Genomic DNA, 18,758 nt, shown 5'->3' with positions numbered 1-18,758 from the left:
AAAATTGGGACCCATTTAAAGTGTGCATTGCTTCATCTCAGAGTTAGTGGAAGGAGTTGTTAGAGACTCTGGAGAATCTGAAATTAGAGAGGGCATTTTTCTACATGAACGTTTCTGCAGATGACTGAAGATGGGACAAAAAAAAAAAAAACAAAATACACCACTTTGGGAGAGAAAGAAACCTTCCCAGGTAGTGCTAGAATCAGATGTACGACTGGAACGAGATGGAAACTTCCTCACCTGCCCAGGGCATCTCTAAATCTCACTTGACAATCTTTTTTCTTCTGTCTTTAGGCAACATTTTTCACCTCCACTGAGGTAGTTGGAAATCTTTACTTCCATTCTGCCTGTTCTTCCAAGAACATGGTGTGGCAAGTGGAAACTTATCTCCACGTGGGAGAAGAAGGGGGTGGGGGTGGGCATTGCATGAATGTTAGAATATTTGCAGTAATAAAGTATGGGGTCATATATAAAAAGCAGCACACCTCAGGCAAGCAGCATGGTGCTGAAGCAACACTGGCATGCAGGGTGTCCCAGAAGGATTTGCAGCAGTGCTCTGGGAGGATGTGCTGTATGCCACATCAGCAGGCTTGCCAGGTTAGGGCTCTGGGCTTAGCAAGAGATACTCCAGGACCAAGATGATTTGGAGCAAGATACACAAATGCCCTGAGCAGTGTAAACCTGCCAGTGCAAGAAGCTGGTTCTTCCCTTGCCAGTGAGGCTGGCATATGCCTGGAGACAGCATTACCACCCCTTGTAAACATTCATCTTCTCCATTTGTGTGCTCCAATTTATCCACTTTGGTAAAGGACACTCTTCCTGCCTAGGCCAGACCACTTGCAGCTCAGTATGGTGGAGGAAAAGTCTTGACCTTCCAGTGCCATTGGAAGCTGTAAAGCTTTGGTCCTGCTCTGGTTGCAGAGGGTGACCCAGGGGTGCCATTCCACTTAGTTGAAAAGTGGAAGGGAAGGGATCAGTTCTGAGCAAATCACCTTGTTCCTAGCCTCTGTGCTGATAAGGTACCAGAAAAGTTGTGCAAGCCCTATCAGAAGATGAGAATGTGCCTCAGGGGGTACACTGAGTAAGCTCAGTCTAAAAAGGTTACTCTCTGTTGAGTAATACATGGAGAAGCTTAAGCCTTGGAGATTCGCAAATTGTTTTGTACCATCAGAGCTTGAAAGGAGTGAAACACAGCTAGATGTCCAAGATGGGAACCATCAGTGCTGCATTAGCATCAGGTGAAAATAGGGAGAAGAATATATTCAGGGAACAGGAACAGAAATAAGCAATCCTGGTAGTGCTGTCATTTGAGGCATAGGAAATTCCATGGAAACAGGAAGAAGATTTATTTCACTGTGAGGGTGACAGAACACTGGAACAGGCTGCCCAGGAGGGTTGTGGAGTCTCCCTCTCTGGAGATATTCAAGACCTACATGGATGAGTTCCTGTGGGATCTGGTATAGGTGATCCTGCTCTGGCAGGGGGGTTGGACTGGATGATCTCCTGAGGTCCCTTCCAGCCCCTGACATTCTGTGATTTCATGGAAACAAGGTTTTTGCTTCCCACACTGATGGATGTCTTAAGGTCTTTAACAAACACAGAGGAGCATCCAGGAGAGTGGCTTGCTCCAGTGCTTGGAGTTGCAGTGCATTTCACTAGGAACCCTGGGTTTGGAGACCTTGCAACTCTAACCCTGAATCTATTACCCCAAGCCTGGATAAATGAGCCTGTAACTTGCATAATGGGAAAGCTGATGTGCTGTAGTGGAGCCAGATGAAGCTGCTGAAAGTGGTAAACTTAGGATGCTTGGCTTTGGAGGAGTTATAAAATGGAATGGGAATGCTGAGGACATGCTCAGCAAGCTCAAGCCAAGACAGAGGCCACCACTGTGGCAAAGCATCTGCTGCAGAGACCTCTTTTAACTGCAAGGGTTTGGCAAGGAGCTGCTGGTGACTGAGAAATAGACATCTACTGCATGCAGGCAGTATCAGCACGTTTTCCTGTCCAGATGTTCCTCCAGAATCACTGCAAACATCTGCTGAGGGGTATCTAAAGGGACAATCAGACCAGGGTGCCTCGGTTTCCCAACTGTAAGGATGGGATAACTGTGCTCATGACTTTTGCAGGGTGCTTGATCCCTGCTCACAGCAGTGCCAAGTCAGAGCAGACAGCAGCTGTGCTCTTTCACTTTCCAGCCGTCTCTTCTGCAGTGTGTCTGGCTGCCATGATAGAAGATCCCTGGAAAGTGCAATGCCTGGGAACTTGGTTTTAGCTTCCCCTTGGCACAGCAGTTCTTAACTGATGGCTACATTGCTCCTGCCCTGCCATGGAGATATGTTTCTCCTGAGTGTTGTTATCACAGATGAGGGTGAGACCTGTTTGGTGTTTGAACACAAGGGGACGGTTCAGTCCTTTTATGAGCGCTGATCAACAGCAGTAAATAAAGTTTCAGCTTGTGGGAGTAACAATTAAACCCCATCATAACCTGCTTAACGAGTCAGGGACTGAAGTGTCTGGAAGAACTTGCTCTGTCCTTCCTGAGTATTGTTTTGCTTTACCCATTTGCCTGATTTGGCAAAAAGATTGCATTCTGGGAGGGGTAGGCTGCAACTCCTGCTCTCATGGCTGGGCAGGGGTTCTCAGTTCCTGAGAATGACTGAGACAATAGGGAGAGGAAAAGAAAAAAAAAAAAGGTTTTCCAAGTGATCCTTCTGAATTAAGTAATTTGATTGACAGGACATGCAACACCTCAGACAATACATCATAAATGAAACTAAAGTATGTTTCAAATCAGTCTCTGCATGGACCAAAACTGCAGCTCTAATGTTCTCAGTGGAGACACAATGAAGATGAGTGAGTCAGGGTGGCATCTCCACGTGTGAACCTGCCTGCAGATGCGTGGTGGATTAACACCATAGATTTCTTGCTGTCTCACACTCAGAGGTTTGGAGAAGGGAAAATGGGGGCAGAGAGCCCATGCCTACATGGAAAAGGCAGGGTCTGAGCTGCTGGGACCTGTGAGCTGATGACTCATGGGTAGGATTTGAGTGCAGAGCCATGGAAACTGCCTGGCTGTCTGATTGCCCCTGCTGCAAGGCAGGAACGCTCAAGAGCCACCTCATCCTTTTTTCCTCATTATTTTTTTTTTCTAGAAAGGTAGACACATGACAGGGCTTATCTCCACTGATTATCACTCTGCTTTCAAGAACTAGAAGGGAAAAAAAGCCATGCCTTTTTTCATTCCTCTCATTCTAGGAGCACTGCTTATAGCCATATTTTTTTTTGTTGTTTTTGGTTTTTTTGCATGCCTTCCAGATAGGATCAGAAAAGGATGGTAGCTTTCCCCAAGCCTTTCCTGCAGGCCTAGCATTTGTTTATTTGGCCTGCACATCTTCTTCTTCGTGTGTTGCTGTGTTTTACTCTGGGGCAGCCCTGGGACAGATGGTGTGTCAGCCACGGTCTGCAAAAGCCAAGGGAAGCCATTGAGCTCCTGTGTGCATGGCATGGCCACAGCATACAAATAGGACTTGAGGTTTTCTGTGCCAAAATACACCTGTAGGCTGCAGTTACCACGCCCCATGGCTACTTGTCTGGGATTTCATGATGCCAAAAAATCTTGGCCAAGTGGGAAAAGTCCTTAGATGCCACAAGGACAAGATGTTTGGGAGGAGAAAGGGGACATGTCATGAAGAACTTCTCTACCAAGGAGAAAGCTACCCCTGATACTCTGGCTTGGGGCCTTTTTTATAGCTGGGCCAGTGGGAGACACACAGCCTTCAACACATGTCCAAGAGGACGTTAGCCAATCTGTTCATCCATGTCCCCCTGCCACCACCAATATAGACAGAGAAAGACAGACTTCACTTTACTGTGCTCTGAAACAAGCCAAGTCAAAAAGGGGGAGGTGTAGTTAAATGTTACACCACCCTTTTTGCAACATAGGGCTGGCAGTTCTTTGGTCTCTGCTCCTGGGGAAGGGCCAGACATCTTCAGGGAGGCCAATGCCATCAGAACAAACCTGAAATACATGTGTTGGAAATACAGTATTGATACCACAATGGACATTCTTGGCCAAGATGTCGCTGTTTATTTTGCTATGGGAGGTGTTCCCTAGAGGTCTGGTTTGTGCAAGACTTCCCTTCCCTTGTCATGGACTCAGTAGCGTTTGTAATCTGCCCTAGATGGCAAAGCTCATCTCCATCCTCTCCACCACATTAAGATGGGACCCTGCAAGAAGGCTAGGTTGCAGGACTGAGGCCATGGAGTGGGTCTTGCAGCTGAGTGCTTGGTCTTCCTAGCCAAGACAGAGCTGGCAGCCAACCAAAGAGGCACAGTGACAAGATAGAGAGTGGAGAGGCTTGTGTAGCTGTGCAGTGTGAGATGGGAGAAGTCTGGCACTGTAATGCTACTGCCTGGTGCCCAGCATCATGAGGACAGACTGAGAGAGTTGGGCCTGTTCAGTCTGGAGAGAAGGCAGCTCTGAGGAGACCTTATTGTAGCCTTCCAGTATCTTAAGGGGGCCTACAAGAAAGCTGGGGAGGGACTTTTTAGGGTGTCAGGGAGTGATAGGACTAGGGGGAACAGAACAAAAATAGAAATGGGTAGATTCAGATTGGATGTTAGGAAGAAATTCTTCCCCATGTAGACACTGGAACAGGCTGCCCAGGGAGGTGATAGAAGCCTCATCCCTGGAGGTTTTTAAAGCCAGGCTGGATGTGGCTCTAGGCAACCTGATGTAGTGTGAGGTGTCCCTCCCTATGGCAGGGGGGTTGGAACTGGACGATCTTTGAGGTTCCTTCCAACCCTAACAATTCTATGATTCCATCACCTATGATCAGTGTCCCACAGGTGAGATCACATGTCCCTTTAGCTGCCATGGGGGAAACCATGGAAGGACCCCAGGCAGGGTCATCTTTGCTGTCCCTACACCAATTTAGGAGCTCACCCACACTAACCCAGTCACTTCCTTCAGTGGTTTTAGCTCTGATCTTGCAAACCCTGAGGCGTCCGTGACTCCAACAAAGAAGATGCTCAGCTTGTTACCAGTCTGGACCCAGCATCCTTATGGCATAAGGGGTGAAGCAGGGACATCTCTGCAGGGCCAGCTTGCTTACAGAGCAAGACTTCACTCCAGTGGCTTTGATTTTCAGATGATGAAGCTGTGTGAGTCCCCCACTAAGTATTATAGTGGAGTGAGGCAGCCTTAGGTTAAAAATATATATCTTCAGTAATTAACAGACAGAGTTAGGAACCTTCTGAGCCCTGTTTATTTCTCAGAGGATTCAAAGCTTGAATTCCCAAATCAGGGCAGTTTTCTCCAACTTACTTTTAGTTACACACCCACTTTGCTTCTCCAGAGGGATTTGCTGCTGTTTGCATTGCAGTGACATGGAGGTATTTATGATCTTGGACTCCTGCTTATCTGATCCACCCCTGCCCTCCACACTCCTGGTATGGTGCCAATCCTGAACCACTTTTCCTCCCTCTGCTTGTGCCCCTCCAGAGGAGATAATGTCCAAACACAGCAAAAAGTAGGTAGCTCTCCCAAAGAGTTTATGAGAGAAACTTCTCCTTTTCACTGGGCTGCAGCAGAGGCACTGCACAGATTTATTATCTTTTGGACAGAGCTTTCGGGAATAAAAATCCTTCTGGTGCTTACTAAGGTGGAATAAAGCATCTCTGTGACCATGTTGCCACCGTTAAGACCATTTTGAGTGGGACTCTGGCTGTTCTCCGAGCTGCAGCCAGCATCTGAGTTACTATCCCACAGAGGTTTGTTGTTGGAAAATAACGTAATCGACTTTGTCCTCTTTCCAATTTCACAGAGAAACGAGCTGTAAGAGTACACAGGGTACAGGGGCTGGCTGCTCCCGGAGTTTATAGAAAATGATAAATGCAGTAATCAGTAAGAGAGCGTACAGTACGTCCCTTTGTGCTGCCCTGCCTGCAGGATGACATCGTCACGGGCTGGTGCTGCCCGGCCCCACCGGGGAACTCTGCCTGTTACAATGGAGGCACCGCTCCAACCGCAGCGCTGCCCCGGAGAGCCACCGGCTCCCTCCCCTCGGGATCCCAGCCTGGCTTTTAGCCCAAATAGCTGACCTTTCATTAAAGATTACCTATTTTTACAGCTCTTCGGGATGGGAAGAAGAAAAGACTGAAAGTGTAGCAGAAGCAGGCTAAGCCAAGGTGGTGTTTATAGTGGAGACAAGCAAATTACTTACAGCAAGTTAAAAAAAAATAGTTTTATTAAATTAAGGTATTGCCCAGTTAAAGGTGGACCTTATTCTGTTTGATCTGTTACCAACAGAGCAGCCCACAGCCTGGAGTTTAAGGGCAGCTGGATAATTATGCTTGTGGGCTAATAAACTAAAAGTGCCTGGGTTCATTTCTGGGCTCTCAGACCACAAACACAGAAGGTCTTGTGTCCTTTCACCACTTTAGGCTCTGAAATATGGCATCCACATGAAGACTTTATGTTGGGAGCAGTGCTTGGCCCGTGCTAATGTGTGACCCCTCCTGGGGAGCTGTTTTGGACACTGCTGTCTGGCACTGGGCAGAAATGCTGGAGGCCATGTTGGTGATGCTGCTGTCAAGTCCCTTCCCCAGGAACATACCCTGGGACTGAGTTACTTGTAGAGACATCACCACAGCAGATGAGCCAGGCTGATATCCCATCCCTTGGTACTGAGGGGAAATGATGCATAGGGAGACGGGGTGACCTGACAGAGACCCTAAAGGAAGTCTGTGCCAGAGGAAGGACTGGTTGCTCATCACTCTGTCATTCAAGTGGAAGACAGGCTTTGAAAGATGCCTTTACCTCCTCCAGATTGTCTTGTCTGACCTCAGAGAGGCACTGGATGTGTTTCCATTTTGAGGATGCTCATCTGGCTGTTTAGGAAGCTTGAAGTCCACATATTGGTGGCTGCTGGTACAGCAAAGAGCTGTACCAAGCACTTTACACCAACCTCACATCACAATCATCACCCTGTTCAGGGCATGTGTGTACATTAGAGGCCAACTTGGGAAGAAACCCCAGCCCCAAGCCAACACCCAGAGACTGCAACTTGATCACAACTTCCCTATCTGCTCGGACTGCCTCATATCTTCATTTGCAGATTGTATGTTGTCATCTTGCCTTATGAGTGTGGCTGCAAGGAGTCAGATATGCCAGTGATACGCATCTTGTAGGCCATGTCTAGATTAACAAGTAATTGTTACATCTAGATTAGCAAGAGAGCTATAGGAGAGTATCAGGAGATCAAACAGACTAGTGCTGAGGGCTCAACATGTACACTGTGTGCAGTTCACAGTGATTACACCAGGTTAGATTTGTTCCAGTAACCTACACAGAAAATCCTCACCCTGTACACTATTTGAGGTTGGCTGAAGGACCAGCTACTAATTTATTACCTTATATCCCTATGAAGGGTTGTAGCAGAGCTTCTGGTTTCATTTCCACTAGAGAAGAAAAACAAAAAAACAACAGAAAAAGAACTTGTATGCATGAAAACTGCAAACTGGATGACTATGGAGTGAGGGAGGCCAAGCCAGAGAGCTGTTGTGAAACAGCATTACTGCTCTGAACCAAAAGGCAGAGGCAGCCAGAAGCACCTCAGGCTTGATCCAAGGTTCAGCAGAGAGGTTCTTGTTTGCTGCAGTGCTCCCTGAGTCAAGCCCTTAGGGCCTGTCTGTACACAAAAATTAATCTGGATTATAATGGGGCAGGAATTTAAGGTAAAGTAACTCTTCTGGAACAACTTCACTTGATAATAGACAAGCCTCTGGATGATTTGGGTAGGAAGTGTTGTGTTACATCATATTTATGACAATGAAATGCATTTTTGAGAGAATGTCATTGTGGTATTTGGTCACAATTACATAGTGAACACCTGAAAACACATCCATTCCCTGCAGGAGGAGAAACAGAGCTCCCTGCACACTTGGACTACTTTCAGGGGCTGATTTGCCAGAACAGCTCGAGGGGTTTCACTGCTCTTCTCTTTTTCTTCAACCTGAGAAAGTGTGTAAGATCCCACGTGCCCAGCACGCCAGCTCCCCTGCCAGGTAGTGGAACAGATGGTGAAGTATCAGCCCAAAACATTTACATGGGCATTACTTAAAATCATTTAAATTGTCCCATACATGCTAGCTCCACTCCATAAGCACTTCAAAGCACCACTTCAGAGCTGTGCCCAAGAGTCAGTCCTACCTAAACATGGCTCTGCATGGATCCCAATGCTCACCCTAAGTCAGTTTGGATTACACCCTCCTCCCTCCTGGAGTGCAGGAGGGTGCTGACTTTTCAACACCTATGCCTCTGCTTGCTCTGAAAGTCACACATTCAGTGCAAAAAGACCAAATGACCTTGTTATGTTGGACATCATTGAGCAGAGTGATAAAAGGAAGGACCACAAAAACTCCTTAATTCACTGTGCAGAGGATAGGACAGGAGAACGGAGAGGTCCTGATGACTGAGGCTTCCTTCTGCACTGAAACCATTGTGAACAAGTGCATTGCATTCAGGATTTTTTCTGCTACCTGAGTCCCTCTGCATGGGCTTATTTCCAGCCAGCTTTAAATGGGCTGTTAGATATTTCTGCCAATGCACACCCACTCCAAAAGACTCTCTTTGCATTCAGCTCGAGTTAATTGTTCACAAGCCACAGTCCATAAGCATGCAGGATTCCACAGAGTACGTTTTTAGCTCTCTTACTATTTATTCTGTGAGGTGATAACACTGTTTTCAGCTCACTCTCTGTCTTTATCAGTCTTGCGTAAGGACAAGCAAGAAGGCAAAAAGGAACTGCCTTTCCCTTCCATGAAATGGAGTCTACTATCAACCAGCTGAAGCAAAAGGACAAGCCCTTCATCATGATATATATATATATATATATGTATGGTCTGGTTGGCAGAGTACATTTTCTTTTAACATGTCTAATCCCACAAGTATGCAGTGGCTTGCTCTGTAGAAACTTCAGCTTTTCAGGTGCTACAAAATATGCCTGTTCTCTGTTACTTGATAGTTTGCTCACATCCCTATCTCCTGGAGGCAAGGAATTGCTGACCCTCTCAGCTTTCTTTAAAAACTCCTTGTCTTTCAGCCTCTCCTGGGAAGATTAAAACCTACTCTGAATGTATCCCCCCCATGCAACCCTGTGAGGAACAATAATGTACTTGCAGTTTCTTGGTTTACATTTTTCTGCTGTAAATACAGAAAATGAGACTTGAATTACTCTTTCCTTTTTGCTTTAACAGACACGGAGCCCTAGCTTCTCAGCAGACTGGCTTATGTATGCTGAGGTTTCCCACAGCTTCCTTAGAAGAATGGGAAGTGCTGGTGAAGTTAGGTTTTGATAAAGGAGCTTATCACAACCATAGTATGAAAAGTTGCCATTGCTTCCCTGGTGCAACCACCCTCAGATGTAGAGGTACACTAGCTGACCTACTGAGCAGCAATGGGAACTGAATGAGGGACCTCCAAGGAGGTGGGAAGGATTTTTCCCCATCCTAAAAGACTTTCTGAGGTTTAATAAATGTGCTGGGATGAAGTGGGAGACCCAAATGACTGCATTTTTGTAACCTACATGAAAGGGCTTACACAACTGCATCCCACTTAGCACAACAATTATCTGCCCTGTGCGAGACCAGCTTCAGGCCCTTATACTGTCATTATCTCCTGTGTCTCCAAGGACCAGGCTGTAGGGTAATCTGCAGCCTCTCTCATCCTTTTCTTCTGGAGTCCTTCCACTCTGTATAAACATTCCTCATTGATGCAGCTGTTGGGAGACTTCCCACATCCCAGGGGAGTGCTCTAACCACAAAATTATTGTCACCCTTGCTCTCCTCCAGTGGGCATTTAATTATTCTTACAAAGTGAAGTAATTTCAACTGAAGAAAACAAGAGGCACCCAGCTCAGAGTACCCCATAATTATCACAGTAGGGAACACTCTCCTAGGACATGAGATTTTTCCAGTCAGACATTGGAAACACTGGGCTGTGGGGGTAGCTAAGGAGAGGAATGTTATTGTCTTCTCCATTTTGTGAATGGTTCCTCAGACTGGTGAAGTCACACAGTTTTGAGATATGTGTCTGTGTTCTGAAAATGCTGTAATGAAGTGTTTCAACACTTCCAAATTTTTTTTCATTTAGTCCAGAAGCATCTGAGAATATGCATCATATTTGGCAAATAACTGTGGCCACCCTGAAACCACATTTTTAGCAAATAAATGATTCACTGAGTAAATTTAGCTCATCTTAAATGACTATTTATATCACGGGAACACACCCTGTCACTGTTGGGGCTTCACTATGTTGAGTACTATCCAGAGCTCACAGCCAGATGTGTTCTACCACAAACAGAGCCCGAGAGGGAAAAATAGAGACCGAGACCTGACTGTTTTACAGGCAGCTTTTTACAACAGCACGGATGTCAGCTTCACTCTTTCAGAAAAGCTGTGCCCTACCCTGCTAACATATCTCACATACCTCACCTCATTGTGGGGACTGAGAAACAGAGCGTCTCCTTGCCAAGCTCCTCTCCCCTCTTCTCTGCCACCAGCACAGCAGAGTCATCAATCCCATTTTTAGTTCCTTTTCACAGAAAAAAATCATCTCTGACAAACGTTTGCCTTACACCAGCGACATCCGGCAAACGCCGAACGGGTTAATCCCCTTTCGCCAACATCCTGGTAATGAAAGGTTTCACTCTTTGTCACCTAATGGTCTTGTGCCTCAAATACAAGCCTAGCTGCCTTCACTTGAAGTGTTTTTAATCATTGTGGAATAAAAACCTAGCCTGGCTAGTGCCAACCAAAGAGATGTTTGTCTGCTCAGCAGATTTTATCAAAGCTTCCTTGATGTCTTTGCCTTTGTAATGCTAAGCACTTCGCTGTTTGGCATATTTAAAGTAGGATGCGGTACATGTGAAGCATTTCACAGAGCGATGATGTATCGAGTGTGCTTTAGGAAGTAATGAAAGCAGCAGACTCATGATTTTTGAGCTTTTAATTACTTATTAAGTGGCATGACATAAAGGCTACGGGGGAGATTTTTTTTTCAGCATCCAACTTATTGACTTTGAAGTCGGTGCCTAAATACCCTTTGTGCCTTTGAAACTTTCCGTCTGCTCACAGGGGAACGTGTTGCTGCTTTGGGCTTTGTTTCACGCTGACCACATTTGTTCAGAGGAGAGAAGTGGAGGGATGGGAGCCTGCTCAGACACAGGTCTCTGCCTTCGACATGGTGGATAAAGATGAAGGACAGGCTAAATACATGTTCTTTGACAAAGGCTATAGAGAGAGCCCTTAGCACAGTGCCTGGAGCAATGAGTTCTGACCTGGCCTGAAAAATGCCAGCACTACAGGGGGCAAATAACCATAGCAGCCCCCGGGGTGCTTTTAATGAGCTGAATTGAAGTCCTGGTCCAGCTCTCCATCACTCATAAGCCACTGCCACAGCTGGTTTTAGCAGATGTCCCCTCCAACACAAGACCCCAGCAAAGCACGGTGGTTGGCCTTGCCACCATCTCCTTCAAGTCTGCTGTGACTGCTGTGACAAGAATGTCATGCAAAGGTTCAGGAGCAATAAAGTCAGGAAAGGCCAAAAAGAAGAAAAGACTACCACATTCACATTTGGCATTCTGGGAGGCAGTTTAGGAATTTTTAATGATTTCTGAAGGAAAAGACTTTCCTCCCACTTATTCTCATCATAAACCAGGAGATCCTAGAAGGATTTCACTGTGATGGTGAGGATGAAGCCAGATTCTTCCCTCTCCATGATCTGGACCAACACTGTGTTGCAACTGGAGTGTCCTTGTGAACAGAGGTCTGTTTCTGAGATGGTCATTAGCTGGCCCAATAGTGAGCATGCCCCTTTTTCATGAGTTCTCCTGATTCCAAGAACCCAAGCTGCTCATTCTGGGTCCAGAGGCTTGTAAATTGCTGGGGGTCATGTCAAAGCTGAAGCTGCATACATGGGGAGAAACTCACCCTGCGGCTGCCCAAGGCACCCTCTCATCCTCTGGTCTGTAAAACAGAGGTGTCATTCTGGCATCTTCAATCAGTATCAAGTGTTCCTTTCAAACAAAAAGAAGAGAGGGCAAAAAATGAAGAGAAAGAAGGGAAAGCTGCCTGCTGAAACATTACCCTCCCCACTGACAGAGAAATGAAACACTAAATGTGCCATGGGTGTATTTTTATCCTCACTGAAGGAAAAAGCAAAGCCACAGCTTCCCATGTTCAGTAAGTGACCAACACAAACATACAAGGACTCAAGTGCATTTCTACCCCCTGGAAAAGTTTTCTTTAATTAGGACAGACACACTGCTCAGTCAAAGCAACATCAATGTCCAGGCATAGGATGAGAGTAACCCACTTCTTAAAATCGGTGTTGCTTTTTCAGATCTTCTGGGAAGGAAAAAGAGAGTGGGGAAGACTAAAATTCACTACCTTTAAAACAGATTTGTTCTTTCTTCGTGTAGACATTTTTCCCCCCAAAGAACCACTCTCCTGCTTCCTCCATTTTCTGAGTCTGCAAAACATTGTCATTTCACTGGGCTTTTCCTGGAACTGGTAGGATCCATACAGAGTCACCCACCTGGACAGCTGCAAGGGGATTTGGTTCAGGAGTAGAATGACTCAAGTTGCTCCCTAGTATCACCAGCAAGACATGAAAGGGTTGTGTCTTGGTATTTCTCTGAAGCTTTATTAGGTCATATTATTTAGAAAATCTTCTGCATAAACCAATAATTAGTTTTTAAAAAGTCTTGCAGTCTATACTGCCCATGATAGACTAATTTGCAGGTCTATTTTGGGTATAATTATTTTACCTTTATTACTGCAGGTCCAATAAAAGAGCAGAGGTGGATCCTGTCTGAAAGAAAAATTAAGGCAAAGGGCTGTATATTAACATCCTCATTTTCCTGCTGGGAGCTAAACATCAAAGAAACTAAGTGCCATGTTAAAAACATACATTTAAGTTCAACATGGAAACCCTGAACTCTCCATTTAGGAGAAATCCAAGTCTGAGATGCTGTTAGCACCTTGCTTTCAATGTCTTTGGGGGCCCTGTGTTGCTTCTGGACACAGTCAGCTAGAAGTGGCACAGTGCCTAGGTCATGCTGAGGTCACACCGAGCTCCGTTAGCATCTAGAAATGAGCCATCCCTCTGACTAATGCCCCAGAGGGATTCTACCCACTCAGTGCTCCATGTGCACATACAGAGAGAATCAATCTGCCTGCAAAATGGCATTGAATAACCCTTTTTGCCTTAAATGTTCTTGTGGCATAGAATCATAGAATTGTTAGGGTTGGAAGGGACCTCAAGGATCATCTAGTTCCAACACCCCTGCCATGGGCAGGGACACCTCACACTAGATCAGGTTGCCCAGAGCCTCATCCAGCCTGGCCTTAAAGATGAAAAATCCCAGAAGGTGGAAAGCAGGTGTTTGGTGTGCTTGACAACCTGAGGACAGCCTTGGCTCTCCCCGTGCTACAAATGTCCCTTAGCAGCAGGTCAGTAGGTTGGTGTGGGGGGGCAGCTGCTCACCCACCTTTTGAAATTGGGATGTTACACATTAAAGTCAAGTGCAATTAGGTGCATAGGAGAAAAAAGGTGGCAGGTCTTTGGCCCTTCTGCCAGAGCTACCTGCACTTCTGGGAGAGGTTCCTTTCTGACAGGGCTTTCCGGACCTCTCCTGTAGTACCAGCCCCTAAAGATTAAATGCCACAATGACTTACATTGAAATACGGAGGTTCCTTTTTCAGATTGAGCCCTGAACAGCTTCTCTTCTTGTCAGAAGTCAGTGGTAAATGAGAGACAATGAGCTCTTAAAGCTCACAGCTAATGTGGGGAGATTTCTACAAATTTGAACCATGAATTCATTGTTCTGAGTCTATCCACTAATGATGTCCCCTTTCCATGACTGCAACACAGGACTGGGCTTTTGAAGGCCAGTCCCTCTCCCCAGGGACTTTCTTGATAACACATATTTAGTGGCTTGAGATTTTTTTTTCTTGAGTGAAAAGCAATGAGAATTTCCCCTAAAAGGCCTGAAGAAGAAGTTGGCCTCAGCACATTAGCTCCCATGCCTGCAGCTCACACTGCAGATCACAACATACAAGGTGAAATCTGCACAAAATGGTGACACAAGCTGACCTCCACTGGAAATGGAGGTTGCAAGGGGCATTGCAGCACTCTCTTTTCACCTCTGCAAGGTGAAAAGACCACTTCAGGAAAGCCAGCTGAGGGGCTGAATATTTATCTCATTCTCAAAATCTGAAGGTTTTATGTTCCCTTTAAAATGTGCACGTAATCGATGTTAGCAGGATGTATCTGAAAGGCTTAGGGCCCAACCTGTACTCTAGGCATGGCCAATTTTCATCCATGGTAGCTTACCTGGAGTCACCCCAGACTGACATCAGTGCAGGGAGCAAGATCTGATCCTTTATCTATTCCAATGAAATATGAGCAGAGGACATAGACACTGGTAGGCTGCCTTCTTACTCAGCTCTATTATACCAATGAAGAAGTTGATGAATCCTGTCTATAAAGGAATATACCATATATATAAAAAAAAAAATATATATATATACACATACATACATAGAATCACAGAATCAATAAGGTTGGAAAAGACCTCAAGGATCATCAAAGTCCATCCTGTCACCCAAGACCTCATGACTACTAAACCATGTCACCAAGTGCCACATCCAATCCCCTTTTGAACACCTCCAGGGATGGTGACTCCACCACCTGCCTGGGCAGCACATTCCAAGGTCTAACAACTCTCTCTGTGAAGAATTTTCTCCTCACCTCGAGCCTAAATCTCTCCTGGCACAGCTTGAGACTGTGTCCTCTTGTTCTGGTGTTGATTGCCTTGGAGAAGAGACCAACCCCCTCCTGGCTACAACCTCCCTTCAGGTAGTTGTAGACAGCAATGAGGTCTCCCCTGAGCCTCCTCTAGCCTCCTCTTCTCCATATATATATACACATAGTGTTATAATAATAAAGGAATATAAAATAATGTAAAGATTTTTAAAACTGTCTATGGTTTAGTGGGTCTTGGCTGAGAGCAGCTTGCTTGCACTCCTCGGGCAGGCCAACTTCCACATGCTAAATGAGGGACATTGCCTTGTGTTATCCATTGCAGAACCTGGAGCCCATCACTGGCTCTCTCCACTCCAATCACCTTGGTTAAAACTGGCAAACCCGGAGTGTGCAGCCCATGTGTGTGGAAGAGTGTGTGCAGGAGGGGTCATGAACCTGGCATCGTGTTCAGTGTGTATTTAAAGAACTGCAGGGACTCCAGAGTATTTCCCCACGTGGACACAGACATATGTTCACACTCCCACTTATTTTAGTGTCTCCGAAATTTTTTAAATTTTTTTCTTTTCCTTTTTAGCTGACTTCTCTTTGGAGGTGTTTTGAGTTGAGCTGTAAGGAAGTGACTACAATTCCAGAGAAATGGACTGATACCATAATATGGCTATATCCAGGCAGCATCATTCAAGCTAGTCACTCAATTAGTTATTAAAGCCCAGGCCACTGATGTCTGGAGCACAATTCATCTCCTCCTACAACAGATTCCTAAAATACAGCACAAGAACTGCACCCCAAAGTGTCTGTTCCTCTATGTTGGCTGTAAGAGAATCTCAGAGGCCAGTATGAGGGCTTGTGCAGATGATTCATAACTGAAGTGCCCACATAGGCAGAGATAATGTGCAGAACCATAGGGTCTCCCAGCAGATGCTAAGGTATTGGCTCAGCCTTCCCCCTGGCAAGACGGTCTGTATTGCTGCTCAGCTTAGCATAGGGTTTCTTTCCATTCCATGCCTTGTCAGAATAATCAGTTCCATTACTTGGCCCCAAAATACAAAAAAAGCCTTAATCATTCTATTCAGGGGCTTTGTGTTCACACTTTTCATTGCTGTGGTGTACCTTCCCATGCAGACAAGCTTTGCATGCGGTTCAGTATCTCCAAACTTTCATGCATCTGCCTCTGAAGAGCCTTCACTGGATTTCCTTTGACAAAAAACAAACAAACAAAAAAAAAACAACAAACAAAAAAACCAAAAAAAAGGGTCCAGATGATTCAGTTCATGGGAACTGGAAGCTCCCCTCAAGTATGTATGCACTTGCAGATGAAGAATACACAATTCACATGAGTAACATCCAGAGATAAGATTACAGGATGTGGGTGAGCATCTGTAATCCCACAAAGAGGGTATCTTTTATTAACCCATTTGGAGGCTTATAGCTTCAATGGGCTATGGTTTTCTCATCTAGAGGCTTTTGCCCTGGTCACCTTGGTTCTAGCCAAGATGAAGCCCTGGTGGAGTAGAGGTAAGTCTTCTAAGGCTTTGCCATTGAGAATGAGTGTCTGCAGCTAGGGGCACACCACACTGGTGAGTTTGCTGGAGCAGTTATTTACAGAAGGGTAATTCAGCAGCATCTGAGAGCGACTAAATCGTTATTTACATGGCACCTTTTAAAAAAGGATTTCTGAATGCTCCATAGACCTTAACTAAGCCTTCCTATCTGCGCAGGCTTAGCTGCATGAGTCAAGTGAGTAGCTTCAGAGCAGGTGACAAGGCAGCAACCAGGACAGGGTCAAGCCTCCCAACTCTTACGCTGCGCTGCTAACCACAAAGCATCCCCTCCCTTCTGTCAGGAAGGCTAATCCTGTAATGTGACTCTTGAGCAACATTTAGGAGCCAGAGCCTAAATAAAACTTCATTCCAAAATAGCATGTATGAAAATGAAGATAAGGCTCAACAAGTTGTAACAGATGCCTGTTAATTAGTCACTGCAAGGCGCTTTCAGGCTCGATCCCTGCTTCGGTGCTCAAGCCATTCGCAGAGGCTGCTGTCCCCTCTCTTCCTCTTCAGACATGATTAAGGAGAAGGTGCAAGCCTGGACACCCTTATTTCACTGAAGCTCCCAGTCTAGCTGCAGCAAGGTGAGCCCTGCTTGCTTTCTGACACTGGACTCAGCCCAGCATTATAAAAGGCAAGAATTTGGGTTACACACTTGCACACAAATCTCAGTGCCAGACAATTCTGTAGGTGCAGGATAACCTCAGGAAAAATCAGCCAGGACCAAGGTGCTCTTACATAAGCACTGACAACATTTACTGGTATTATTTCATTACTTCTGCCTTGATACTTACATTTTATCTTCATTTATATCACACATTTATGAACCCAGTAGTAAACAGTTTCTCCCTCTTTCATAACCCTTAATGATACAGGTTGTTTTTTTCCCCAACTCTTTAAGATTACCATTTAAATTAACTATATAAATCAGGCCCTGGTCTATATTACACAGGAAAACAATTGGGTTCTGTTTAACTTAGGAATCTGCAGTGTTTATAGATAGACAACCCTGAAGGTAAGCTACTAAACTAGTTTCTAGTTGCACTGATCTGTTGCCAGAATGCATAAATTATTAACTGAGAAGTAACTCCAGAGAGTGTTGTGTATTTAAGTTCATATTTGGTAGGGCATGGGATATGTGGCTTGGCCATAAGTAGAAACTACAAATATTAATCACTTTCAAGTAGAACTCTATATTTTAATTGCTGAATGGAGACTTCTTTCTTTCAGTGTCTAAGAAACCCTTCCCTTGCTTTGTTTAAGCCACCACAGTGCAAGCCCAGGGGAAAACTCCCAGTGATTTCCCTGAGGACTCTGGTGTTAAGTCCATGGGAGTTTGACCAGTTATTTTGGCTGATCAGGAGTCCAGATCCTCCTGCCATGTAAATCTGTCTCCTGTGAACCCCAGCTACATGAATTTTAGTGTGCTGTCGCTGGACTACAACATGGAGAGGCAGATATCAGCATTTTCCTCCCTAAACACTCCAAATACTTGAAGGTGCCAAGGTCCAGGTGAAGAACACTTTGCTGCTCTTTTATGCTAACTGGGAGGTTGACCTAAGGTTAGCTGACCTTCAAAGTGTGGATGGTCACCAACAATTTTTAATTAGCTTTTGGGCTATGTTTTTGAGGACTGGGATAGTACTTTCTTGAAAATTATGGGATGTCACCATTTTCTCAGCAGTACATGCTGAGAAAACACATCTGCTCTTTATCTTCTAACGGTCTTTAATTTCCTATGTGGAATGTCAGGGTAGCACTTCGTTTCCCTGTCTAGAGGTTAAGTAGGACAACACATGTCATCCTGACTGCTCCAGTGGGCTAGCCCAACTGTAGAGGATGAGGTTGCAAGGAATGCAAGCTGTCTGCATGCCACTCAGTCCCTGCATGGATTTAACACTAATTCCACATTGTCTCTCCCACCTCCTTGGAATAAATTTCTTCCCAGCCAAACCACATTGCAGCCAGGAGCTCAGAGTGAAGGGAGAAGACAACCTCAACAGGCTTGGTCCCAGCTAGGCAGATACCACTCCATACTTCACCTCATCCTAGAAGACTACAGCAATTTAACGTTATCTCCACAGCATGAGATGTCAACCCACTTTTTGCACAGCAGAGAGAAGTCCAAGTGTGTTGAGTGTCCCCAAAAGGAAATTGCCTTGCAGAAACAGCCAGGAGCCCACACTGCAAGGGTGAGCAACCCAGCAGTCAGTGTGGAAACCATGAGGTGCCCTGTTCCTCTGCTAGCAGCAAGTCCATCACAGAGCAGGAAGAGTGGGAGAGCCATTTGCACTGGGAGCAAATCAGATTTAAATGTCTACATCCAGCCATATCTTATCCAGGTACCTACATATGACAAGCCTGCTGTGTGAGAAGAGCAC

Source organism: Indicator indicator, chromosome 20, assembly GCF_027791375.1.
Source record: "Indicator indicator isolate 239-I01 chromosome 20, UM_Iind_1.1, whole genome shotgun sequence".
Classification (NCBI taxonomy): Eukaryota; Metazoa; Chordata; class Aves; order Piciformes; family Indicatoridae; genus Indicator; species Indicator indicator.
The sequence above is the reverse complement of the archived record's forward strand: the minus strand, read 5'-3'. Positions refer to the sequence as shown.